The sequence below is a fragment of the Narcine bancroftii genome, chromosome 13 (assembly GCF_036971445.1).
Source record: "Narcine bancroftii isolate sNarBan1 chromosome 13, sNarBan1.hap1, whole genome shotgun sequence".
In the NCBI taxonomy this organism is placed as follows: domain Eukaryota; kingdom Metazoa; phylum Chordata; class Chondrichthyes; order Torpediniformes; family Narcinidae; genus Narcine; species Narcine bancroftii.
The window spans coordinates 52,558,139-52,570,418 of NC_091481.1; the positions used below are offsets into that span (position 1 = coordinate 52,558,139).

Here is a 12,280-nt window from a genome sequence, read left to right on the forward strand (position 1 = left end):
TGTACTGTCAGAGGGCACGACTGGGGGATTGTTGTACTGTCAGAGGGCAGGACTGAGGGATTGTTGTACTGTCAGAGGGCAGGACTGGGGGATTGTTGCACTGTCAGAGGGCAGGACTGAGGGATTGTTGCACTGTCAGAGGGCAGGACTGGGGGACTGTTGTACTGTCAGAGTGCAGGACTGGGGGATTGTTGCACTGTCAGAGGGCAGGACTGGGGGATTGTTGCACTCTCAGAGGGCAGGACTGAGGGATTGTTGTACTCTCAGAGGGCAGGACTGGGGGAGTGTTGTACTGTTAGAGTGCAGGACTGGGGGAGTGTTGCACTGTCAGAGGGCAGGACTGAGGGATTGTTGTACTGTCAGAGGGCAGGACTGGGGGAATGTTGCACTGTCAGAGGGCAGGACTGGGGGATTGTTGCACTCTCAGAGGGCAGGACTGGGGGATTGTTGTACTGTCTGAGGGCAGGACTGGGGGATTGTTGCACTGTCAGAGGGCACGACTGGGGGATTGTTGTACTGTCAGAGTGCAGGACTGGGGGATTGTTGTACTGTCAGAGGGAAGGACTGGGGGATTGTTGCTCTGTCAGAGGGCAGGACTGGGGGATTGTTGCTCTGTCAGAGGGCAGGACTGGGGGATTGTTGCTCTGTCAGAGGGCAGGACTGGGGGTGTGTTGTACTGTCAGAGGACAGGACTGGGGGATTGTTGCTCTGTCAGAGGGCAGGACTGGGGGATTGTTGTACTGTCAGAGGGCAGGACTGAGGGATTGTTGTACTGTCAGAGGGCAGGATTGGGGGATTGTTGCTCTGTCAGAGGGCAGGACTGGGGGATTGTTTCTCTGTCAGAGGGCAGGACTGGGGGATTGTTGTACTGTCAGAGGGCACGACTGGGGGATTGTTGTACTGTCAGAGGGCTGGACTGAGGGATTGTTGCACTGTCAGAGGGCAGGACTGGGGGATTGTTGCACTGTCAGAGGGCAGGACTGAGGGATTGTTGCACTGTCAGAGGGCAGGACTGAGGGATTGTTGCACTCTCAGAGGGCAGGACTGTGGGATTGTTGTACTGTCTGAGGGCAGGACTGGGGGATTGTTGCACTCTCAGAGGGCAGGACTGTGGGATTGTTGTACTGTCTGAGGGCAGGACTGGGGGATTGTTGTACTGTCAGAGGGCAGGACTGAGGGATTGTTGTACTGTCAGAGTGCAGGACTGGGGGATTGTTGTACTGTCAGAGGGCAGGACTTGGGGAGTGTTGTACTGTCAGAGGGCAGGACTGGGGGAGTGTTGCTCTGTCAGAGGGCAGGACTGAGGGATTGTTGTACTGTCAGAGGGCAGGACTGAGGGATTGTTGTACTGTCAGAGGGCAGGACTGAGGGATTGTTGTACTGTCAGAGGGCAGGACTGGGGGATTGTTGTACTGTCAGAGGGCAGGACTGGCGGATTGTTGTACTGTCAGAGGGCAGGACTGGGGGATTGTTGTACTGTCAGAGGGCAGGACTGGGGGATTGTTGTACTGTCAGAGGGCAGGACTGGGGGATTGTTGTACTGTCAGAGGGCAGGACTGGGGGATTGTTGTACTGTCAGAGGGCAGGACTGGGGGAGTGTTGTACTGTCAGAGGGCTGGACTGGGGGATTGTTGTACTGTCAGAGGGCAGGACTGGGGGATTGTTGTACTGTCAGAGGGCAGGACAGGGGGATTGTTGTACTGTCAGAGGGCAGTACTGGGGGATTGTTGTACTGTCAGAGGGCAGGACTGGGGGATTGTTGTACTGTCAGAGGGCAGGACTGGGGGATTGTTGTACTGTCAGAGGGCAGGACTGGGGGAGTGTTGTACTGTCACAGGGCAGGACAGGGGGATTGTTGTACTGTCAGAGGGCAGGACTGGGGGATTTTTGTACTGTCAGAGGGCAGGACTGGGGGATTGTTGTGCTGTCAGAGGGCAGGACTGGGGGAGTGTTGTACTGTCAAGGGCAGGACTGGGGGATTGTTGTACTGTCAGAGGGCAGGACTGGGGGAGTGTTGTACTGTCAGAGGGCAGGACTGGGGGATTGTTGCACTGTCAGAGGGCAGGACTTGGGGATTGTTGCACTGTCAGAGGGCAGGACTTGGGGAGTGTTGTACTGTCAGAGGGCAGGACTGGGGGATTGTTGTACTGTCAGAGGGCAGGACTGAGGGATTGTTGTACTGTCAGAGGGCAGGACTGGGGGATTGTTGTACTGTCAGAGGGCAGGACTTGGGGAGTGTTGTACTGTCAGAGGGCAGGACTGGGGGAGTGTTGCTCTGTCAGAGGGCAGGACTGAGGGATTGTTGTACTGTCAGAGGGCAGGACTGAGGGATTGTTGTACTGTCAGAGGGCAGGACTGAGGGATTGTTGTACTGTCAGAGGGCAGGACTGGGGGATTGTTGTACTGTCAGAGGGCAGGACTGGCGGATTGTTGTACTGTCAGAGGGCAGGACTGGGGGATTGTTGTACTGTCAGAGGGCAGGACTGGGGGATTGTTGTGCTGTCAGAGGGCAGGACTGGGGGATTGTTGTACTGTCAGAGGGCAGGACTGGGGGATTGTTGTACTGTCAGAGGGCAGGACTGGGGGATTGTTGTACTGTTAGAGGGCAGGACTGGGGGATTGTTGTACTGTCAGAGGGCAGGACTGGGGGATTGTTGTACTGTCAGAGGGCAGGACTGGGGGATTGTTGTACTGTCAGAGGGCAGGACTGGGGGATTGTTGTACTGTCAGAGGGCAGGACTGGGGGATTGTTGTACTGTCAGAGGGCAGGACTGGGGGAGTGTTGTACTGTCAAGGGCAGGACTGGGGGATTGTTGTACTGTCAGAGGGCAGGACTGGGGGAGTGTTGTACTGTCAGAGGGCAGGACTGGGGGAGTGTTGTACTGTCAGAGGGAAGGACTGAGGGATTGTTGTACTGTCAGAGGGCAGGACTGAGGGATTGTTGTACTGTCAGAGGGCAGGACTGGGGGAGTGTTGCACTGTCAGAGTGCAGGACTGGGTGAGTGTTGCACTGTCAGAGGGAAGGACTGGGGGAGTGTTGTACTGTCAGAGGGCAGGACTGGGGGATTGTTGCACTGTCAGAGGGCAGGACTGGGGGATTGTTGTACTGTCAGAGGGCAAAACTGGGGGAGTGTTGTACTGTCAGAGGGCAGGACAGGGGGATTGTTGTACTGTCAGAGGGAAGGACTGGGGGATTGTTGTACTGTCAGAGGGCAGGACTGGGGGATTGTTGCACTGTCAGAGGGCAGGACTTGGGGAGTGTTGTACTGTCAGAGGGCAGGACTGGGGGAGTGTTGTACTGTCAGAGGGCAGGACAGGGGGATTGTTGTACTGTCAGAGGGCAGTACTGGGGGATTGTTGTACTGTCAGAGGGCAGGACTGGGGGATTGTTGTACTGTCAGAGGGCAGGACTGGGGGATTGTTCTACTGTCAGAGGGCAGGACTGGGGGAGTGTTGTACTGTCACAGGGCAGGACAGGGGGATTGTTGTACTGTCAGAGGGCAGGACTGGGGGATTGTTGTACTGTCAGAGGGCAGGACTGGGGGAGTGTTGTACTGTCAGAGGGCAGGACTGGGGGATTGTTGCACTGTCAGAGGGCAGGACTTGGGGATTGTTGCACTGTCAGAGGGCAGGACTTGGGGATTGTTGTACTGTCAGAGGGCAGGACTGAGGGATTGTTGTACTGTCAGAGGGCAGGACTGGGGGATTGTTGTACTGTCAGAGGGCAGGACTGAGGGATTGTTGTACTGTCAGAGGGCAGGACTGAGGGATTGTTGTACTGTCAGAGGGCAGGACTGAGGGATTGTTGTACTGTCAGAGGGCAGGACTGGGGGAGTGTTGCACTGTCAGAGTGCAGGTCTGGGGGAGTGTTGCACTGTCAGAGGGCAGGACTGGGGGAGTGTTGTACTGTCAGAGGGCAGGACTGGGGGATTGTTGCACTGTCAGAGGTCAGGACTGGGGGAGTGTTGTACTGTCAAGGGCAGGACTGGGGGATTGTTGTACTGTCAGAGGGCAGGACTGGGGGAGTGTTTTAATGACAGAGGGCAGGACTGGGGGAGTGTTGTTCTGTCAGAGGGCAGGACTGGGGGAGTGTTGTACTGTCAAGGGCAGGACTGGGGGATTGTTGTACTGTCAGAGGGCTGGACTGGGGGAGTGTTGTAATGACAGAGGGCAGGACTGGGGGAGTGTTGTACTGTCAGAGGGCAGGACTAGGGGATTGTTGTACTGTCAGAGGGCAGGACTGGGGGAGTGTTGTACTGTCAAGGGCAGGACTGGGGGATTGTTGTACTGTCAGAGGGCAGGACTGGGGGAGTGTTGTAATGACAGAGGGCAGGACTGGGGGAGTGTTGTACTGTCAGAGGGCAGGACTGGGGGATTGTTGTAATGACAGAGGGCAGGACTGGGGGAGTGTTGTACTGTCAGAGGGCAGGACTGGGGGATTGTTGCACTGTCAGAGGGCAGGACTTGGGGAGTGTTGTACTGTCAGAGGGCAGGACTGGGGGATTCTTGTACTGTCAGAGGACAGGACTGGCGGAGTGTTGTACTGTCAGAGGGCAGGACTGGGGGATTGTTGTACTGTCAGAGGGCAGGACTGGGGGAGTGTTGTACTGTCAGACGGCAGGACTGGGGGATTGTTGCACTGACAGAGGGCAGGACTTGGGGAGTGTTGTACTGTCAGAGGGCAGGACTGGGGGATTGTTGTACTGTCAGAGGGCAGGACTGAGGGATTGTTGTACTGTCAGAGGGCAGGACTGAGGGATTGTTGTACTGTCAGAGGGCAGGACTGGGGGATTGTTGCCCTGTCAGAGGGCAGGACTGGGGGATTGTTTCTCTGTCAGAGGGCAGGACTGGGGGATTGTTGTACTGTCAGAGGGCAGGACTGAGGGATTATTGCACTGTCAGAGGGCAGGACTGGGGGATTGTTGCTCTGTCAGAGGGCAGGACTGGGGGAGTGTTGCACTGTCAGAGGGCAGGACTGGGGGATTGTTGCTCTGTCAGAGGGCAGGACTGGGGGATTATTGCACTGTCAGAGGGCAGGACTGGGGGAGTGTTGCACTGTCAGAGGGCAGGACTGAGGGATTGTTGTACTGTCAGAGGGCAGGACTGGGGGAGTGTTGCACTGTCAGAGGGCCGGACTGAGGGATTGTTGTACTGTCAGAGGGCAGGACTGGGGGAGTTTTGCACTGTCAGAGGGCAGGACTGGGGGATTGTTGCACTGTCAGAGGGCAGGACTGGGGGAGTGTTGCACTGTCAGAGGGCAGGACTGAGGGATTGTTGTACTGTCAGAGGGCAGGACTGGGGGATTGTTGCTCTGTCAGAGGGCAGGACTAGGGGATTGTTGTACTGTCAGAGGGCAGGACTAGGGGATTGTTGTACTGTCAGAGGGCAGGACTGGGGAAGTGTTGCACTGTCAGAGGGCAGGACTGGGGGAGTGTTGTACTGTCAGAGTGCAGGTCTGGGGGAGTGTTGCACTGTCAGAGGGCAGGACTGGGGGAGTGTTGTACTGTCAGAGGGCAGGACTGGGGGATTGTTGCACTGTCAGAGGTCAGGACTGGGGGAGTGTTGTACTGTCAAGGGCAGGACTGGGGGATTGTTGTACTGTCAGAGGGCAGGACTGGGGGAGTGTTGTAATGACAGAGGGCAGGACTGGGGGAGTGTTGTTCTGTCAGAGGGCAGGACTGGGGGAGTGTTGTACTGTCAAGGGCAGGACTGGGGGATTGTTGTACTGTCAGAGGGCTGGACTGGGGGAGTGTTGTAATGACAGAGGGCAGGACTGGGGGAGTGTTGTACTGTCAGAGGGCAGGACTAGGGGATTGTTGTACTGTCAGAGGGCAGGACTGGGGGAGTGTTGTACTGTCAAGGGCAGGACTGGGGGATTGTTGTACTGTCAGAGGGCAGGACTGGGGGAGTGTTGTAATGACAGAGGGCAGGACTGGGGGAGTGTTGTACTGTCAGAGGGCAGGACTGGGGGATTGTTGTAATGACAGAGGGCAGGACTTGGTGAGTGTTGTACTGTCAGAGGGCAGGACTGGGGGATTGTTGCACTGTCAGAGGGCAGGACTTGGGGAGTGTTGTACTGTCAGAGGGCAGGACTGGGGGATTCTTGTACTGTCAGAGGACAGGACTGGCGGAGTGTTGTACTGTCAGAGGGCAGGACTGGGGGATTGTTGTACTGTCAGAGGGCAGGACTGGGGGAGTGTTGTACTGTCAGACGGCAGGACTGGGGGATTGTTGCACTGACAGAGGGCAGGACTTGGGGAGTGTTGTACTGTCAGAGGGCAGGACTGGGGGATTGTTGTACTGTCAGAGGGCAGGACTGAGGGATTGTTGTACTGTCAGAGGGCAGGACTGAGGGATTGTTGTACTGTCAGAGGGCAGGACTGGGGGATTGTTGCCCTGTCAGAGGGCAGGACTGGGGGATTGTTTCTCTGTCAGAGGGCAGGACTGGGGGATTGTTGTACTGTCAGAGGGCAGGACTGAGGGATTATTGCACTGTCAGAGGGCAGGACTGGGGGATTGTTGCTCTGTCAGAGGGCAGGACTGGGGGAGTGTTGCACTGTCAGAGGGCAGGACTGGGGGATTGTTGCTCTGTCAGAGGGCAGGACTGGGGGATTATTGCACTGTCAGAGGGCAGGACTGGGGGAGTGTTGCACTGTCAGAGGGCAGGACTGAGGGATTGTTGTACTGTCAGAGGGCAGGACTGGGGGAGTGTTGCACTGTCAGAGGGCCGGACTGAGGGATTGTTGTACTGTCAGAGGGCAGGACTGGGGGAGTTTTGCACTGTCAGAGGGCAGGACTGGGGGATTGTTGCACTGTCAGAGGGCAGGACTGGGGGAGTGTTGCACTGTCAGAGGGCAGGACTGAGGGATTGTTGTACTGTCAGAGGGCAGGACTGGGGGATTGTTGCTCTGTCAGAGGGCAGGACTAGGGGATTGTTGTACTGTCAGAGGGCAGGACTAGGGGATTGTTGTACTGTCAGAGGGCAGGACTGGGGAAGTGTTGCACTGTCAGAGGGCAGGACTGGGGGAGTGTTGTACTGTCAGAGGGCAGGACTGGGGAAGTGTTGTACTGTCAGAGGGCAGGACTGGGGGAGTGTTGTACTGTCAGAGGGCAGGACTGGGGGATTGTTGTACTGTCAGAGGGCAGGACTGAGGGATTGTTCTACTGTCAGAGGGCAGGACTGGGGGATTGTTGCTCCGTCAGAGGGCAGGACTAGGGGATTTTTGTACTGTCAGAGGGCAGAACTGGGGGATTGTTGTACTGTCAGAGGGCAGGACTGGGGGAGTGTTGTACTGTCAGAGGGCAGGACTGGGGGATTGTTGTACTGTCAGAGGGCAGGACTGGGGGAGTGTTGTACTGTCAGAGGGCAGGACTGGGGGATTGTTGCACTGTCAGAGGGCAGGACTTGGGGAGTGTTGTACTGTCAGAGGGCAGGACTGGGGGATTGTTGTACTGTCAGTGGGCAGGACTGAGGGATTGTTGTAATGTCAGAGGGCAGGACTGGGGGATTGTTGTACTGTCAGAGGGCAGGACTTGGGGAGTGTTGTACTGTCAGAGGGCAGGACTGGGGGAGTGTTGTTCCGTCAGAGGGCAGGACTGAGGGATTGTTGTACTGTCAGAGGGCAGGACAGAGGGATTGTTGTACTGTCAGAGGGCAGGACTGAGGGATTGTTGTACTGTCAGAGGGCAGGACTGGGGGATTGTTGTACTGTCAGAGGGCAGGACTGGGGGATTGTTGTACTGTCAGAGGGCAGGACTGGGGGATTGTTGTACTGTCAGAGGGCAGGACTGGGGGATTGTTGTACTGTCAGAGGGCAGGACTGGGGGATTGTTGTACTGTCAGAGGGCAGGACTGGGGGATTGTTGTACTGTCAGAGGGCAGGACTGGGGGATTGTTGTACTGTCAGAGGGCAGGACTGGGGGATTGTTGTACTGTCATAGGGCTGGACTGGGGGATTGTTGTACTGTCAGAGGGCAGGACTGGGGTATTGTTGCTCTGTCAGAGGGCAGGACTGGGGGATTGTTGCTCTGTCAGAGGGCAGGACTGGGGGATTGTTGTACTGTCAGAGGGCAGGACTGAGGGATTGTTGTACTGTCAGAGGGCAGGACTGGGGGATTGTTGCCCTGTCAGAGGGCAGGACTGGGGGAGTGTTGCACTGTCAGAGGGCAGGACTGAGGGATTGTTGTACTGTCAGAGGGCAGGACTGGGGGATTGTTGCTCTGTCAGAGGGCAGGACTAGGGGATTGTTGTACTGTCAGAGGGCAGGACTAGGGGATTGTTGTACTGTCAGAGGGCAGGACTGGGGGAGTGTTGCACTGTCAGAGGGCAGGACTGGGGGAGTGTTGTACTGTCAGAGGGCAGGACTGGGGGAGTGTTGTACTGTCAGAGGGCTGGACTGGGGGATTGTTGTACTGTCAGAGGGCAGGACTGGGGGATTGTTGTACTGTCAGAGGGCAGGACAGGGGGATTGTTGTACTGTCAGAGGGCAGTACTGGGGGATTGTTGTACTGTCAGAGGGCAGGACTGGGGGATTGTTGTACTGTCAGAGGGCAGGACTGGGGGATTGTTGTACTGTCAGAGGGCAGGACTGGGGGAGTGTTGTACTGTCACAGGGCAGGACAGGGGGATTGTTGTACTGTCAGAGGGCAGGACTGGGGGATTTTTGTACTGTCAGAGGGCAGGACTGGGGGATTGTTGTGCTGTCAGAGGGCAGGACTGGGGGAGTGTTGTACTGTCAAGGGCAGGACTGGGGGATTGTTGTACTGTCAGAGGGCAGGACTGGGGGAGTGTTGTACTGTCAGAGGGCAGGACTGGGGGATTGTTGCACTGTCAGAGGGCAGGACTTGGGGATTGTTGCACTGTCAGAGGGCAGGACTTGGGGAGTGTTGTACTGTCAGAGGGCAGGACTGGCGGATTGTTGTACTGTCAGAGGGCAGGACTGAGGGATTGTTGTACTGTCAGAGGGCAGGACTGGGGGATTGTTGTACTGTCAGAGGGCAGGACTTGGGGAGTGTTGTACTGTCAGAGGGCAGGACTGGGGGAGTGTTGCTCTGTCAGAGGGCAGGACTGAGGGATTGTTGTACTGTCAGAGGGCAGGACTGAGGGATTGTTGTACTGTCAGAGGGCAGGACTGAGGGATTGTTGTACTGTCAGAGGGCAGGACTGGGGGATTGTTGTACTGTCAGAGGGCAGGACTGGCGGATTGTTGTACTGTCAGAGGGCAGGACTGGGGGATTGTTGTACTGTCAGAGGGCAGGACTGGGGGATTGTTGTGCTGTCAGAGGGCAGGACTGGGGGATTGTTGTACTGTCAGAGGGCAGGACTGGGGGATTGTTGTACTGTCAGAGGGCAGGACTGGGGGATTGTTGTACTGTCAGAGGGCAGGACTGGGGGATTGTTGTACTGTCAGAGGGCAGGACTGGGGGATTGTTGTACTGTCAGAGGGCAGGACTGGGGGATTGTTGTACTGTCAGAGGGCAGGACTGGGGGATTGTTGTACTGTCAGAGGGCAGGACTGGGGGATTGTTGTACTGTCAGAGGGCAGGACTGGGGGAGTGTTGTACTGTCAAGGGCAGGACTGGGGGATTGTTGTACTGTCAGAGGGCAGGACTGGGGGAGTGTTGTACTGTCAGAGGGCAGGACTGGGGGAGTGTTGTACTGTCAGAGGGAAGGACTGAGGGATTGTTGTACTGTCAGAGGGCAGGACTGAGGGATTGTTGTACTGTCAGAGGGCAGGACTGGGGGAGTGTTGCACTGTCAGAGTGCAGGACTGGGTGAGTGTTGCACTGTCAGAGGGAAGGACTGGGGGAGTGTTGTACTGTCAGAGGGCAGGACTGGGGGATTGTTGCACTGTCAGAGGGCAGGACTGGGGGATTGTTGTACTGTCAGAGGGCAAAACTGGGGGAGTGTTGTACTGTCAGAGGGCAGGACAGGGGGATTGTTGTACTGTCAGAGGGAAGGACTGGGGGATTGTTGTACTGTCAGAGGGCAGGACTGGGGGATTGTTGCACTGTCAGAGGGCAGGACTTGGGGAGTGTTGTACTGTCAGAGGGCAGGACTGGGGGAGTGTTGTACTGTCAGAGGGCAGGACAGGGGGATTGTTGTACTGTCAGAGGGCAGTACTGGGGGATTGTTGTACTGTCAGAGGGCAGGACTGGGGGATTGTTGTACTGTCAGAGGGCAGGACTGGGGGATTGTTCTACTGTCAGAGGGCAGGACTGGGGGAGTGTTGTACTGTCACAGGGCAGGACAGGGGGATTGTTGTACTGTCAGAGGGCAGGACTGGGGGATTGTTGTACTGTCAGAGGGCAGGACTGGGGGAGTGTTGTACTGTCAGAGGGCAGGACTGGGGGATTGTTGCACTGTCAGAGGGCAGGACTTGGGGATTGTTGCACTGTCAGAGGGCAGGACTTGGGGATTGTTGTACTGTCAGAGGGCAGGACTGAGGGATTGTTGTACTGTCAGAGGGCAGGACTGGGGGATTGTTGTACTGTCAGAGGGCAGGACTGAGGTATTGTTGTACTGTCAGAGGGCAGGACTGAGGGATTGTTGTACTGTCAGAGGGCAGGACTGAGGGATTGTTGTACTGTCAGAGGGCAGGACTGGGGGAGTGTTGCACTGTCAGAGTGCAGGTCTGGGGGAGTGTTGCACTGTCAGAGGGCAGGACTGGGGGAGTGTTGTACTGTCAGAGGGCAGGACTGGGGGATTGTTGCACTGTCAGAGGTCAGGACTGGGGGAGTGTTGTACTGTCAAGGGCAGGACTGGGGGATTGTTGTACTGTCAGAGGGCAGGACTGGGGGAGTGTTGTAATGACAGAGGGCAGGACTGGGGGAGTGTTGTTCTGTCAGAGGGCAGGACTGGGGGAGTGTTGTACTGTCAAGGGCAGGACTGGGGGATTGTTGTACTGTCAGAGGGCTGGACTGGGGGAGTGTTGTAATGACAGAGGGCAGGACTGGGGGAGTGTTGTACTGTCAGAGGGCAGGACTAGGGGATTGTTGTACTGTCAGAGGGCAGGACTGGGGGAGTGTTGTACTGTCAAGGGCAGGACTGGGGGATTGTTGTACTGTCAGAGGGCAGGACTGGGGGAGTGTTGTAATGACAGAGGGCAGGACTGGGGGAGTGTTGTACTGTCAGAGGGCAGGACTGTGGGATTGTTGTAATGACAGAGGGCAGGACTGGGGGAGTGTTGTACTGTCAGAGGGCAGGACTGGGGGATTGTTGCACTGTCAGAGGGCAGGACTTGGGGAGTGTTGTACTGTCAGAGGGCAGGACTGGGGGATTCTTGTACTGTCAGAGGACAGGACTGGCGGAGTGTTGTACTGTCAGAGGGCAGGACTGGGGGATTGTTGTACTGTCAGAGGGCAGGACTGGGGGAGTGTTGTACTGTCAGACGGCAGGACTGGGGGATTGTTGCACTGACAGAGGGCAGGACTTGGGGAGTGTTGTACTGTCAGAGGGCAGGACTGGGGGATTGTTGTACTGTCAGAGGGCAGGACTGAGGGATTGTTGTACTGTCAGAGGGCAGGACTGAGGGATTGTTGTACTGTCAGAGGGCAGGACTGGGGGATTGTTGCCCTGTCAGAGGGCAGGACTGGGGGATTGTTTCTCTGTCAGAGGGCAGGACTGGGGGATTGTTGTACTGTCAGAGGGCAGGACTGAGGGATTATTGCACTGTCAGAGGGCAGGACTGGGGGATTGTTGCTCTGTCAGAGGGCAGGACTGGGGGAGTGTTGCACTGTCAGAGGGCAGGACTGGGGGATTGTTGCTCTGTCAGAGGGCAGGACTGGGGGATTATTGCACTGTCAGAGGGCAGGACTGGGGGAGTGTTGCACTGTCAGAGGGCAGGACTGAGGGATTGTTGTACTGTCAGAGGGCAGGACTGGGGGAGTGTTGCACTGTCAGAGGGCCGGACTGAGGGATTGTTGTACTGTCAGAGGGCAGGACTGGGGGAGTGTTGTAATGACAGAGGGCAGGACTGGGGGAGTGTTGTACTGTCAGAGGGCAGGACTGGGGGATTGTTGTAATGACAGAGGGCAGGACTGGGTGAGTGTTGTACTGTCAGAGGGCAGGACTGGGGGATTGTTGCACTGTCAGAGGGCAGGACTTGGGGAGTGTTGTACTGTCAGAGGGCAGGACTGGGGGATTCTTGTACTGTCAGAGGACAGGACTGGCGGAGTGTTGTACTGTCAGAGGGCAGGACTGGGGGATTGTTGTACTGTCAGAGGGCAGGACTGGGGGAGTGTTGTACTGTCAGACGGCAGGACTGGGGGATTGTTGCAC

General features: G+C 56.8%; 1 long non-coding RNA gene across 1 annotated transcript in view; it reads left to right on the top strand.

Moving 5' to 3' along the window:
- LOC138748183 (uncharacterized) overlaps nt 1–12,280 on the top strand; it is a 401,110-nt gene that overhangs the window by 107,395 nt on the left and 281,435 nt on the right. The window lies entirely within an intron of this gene.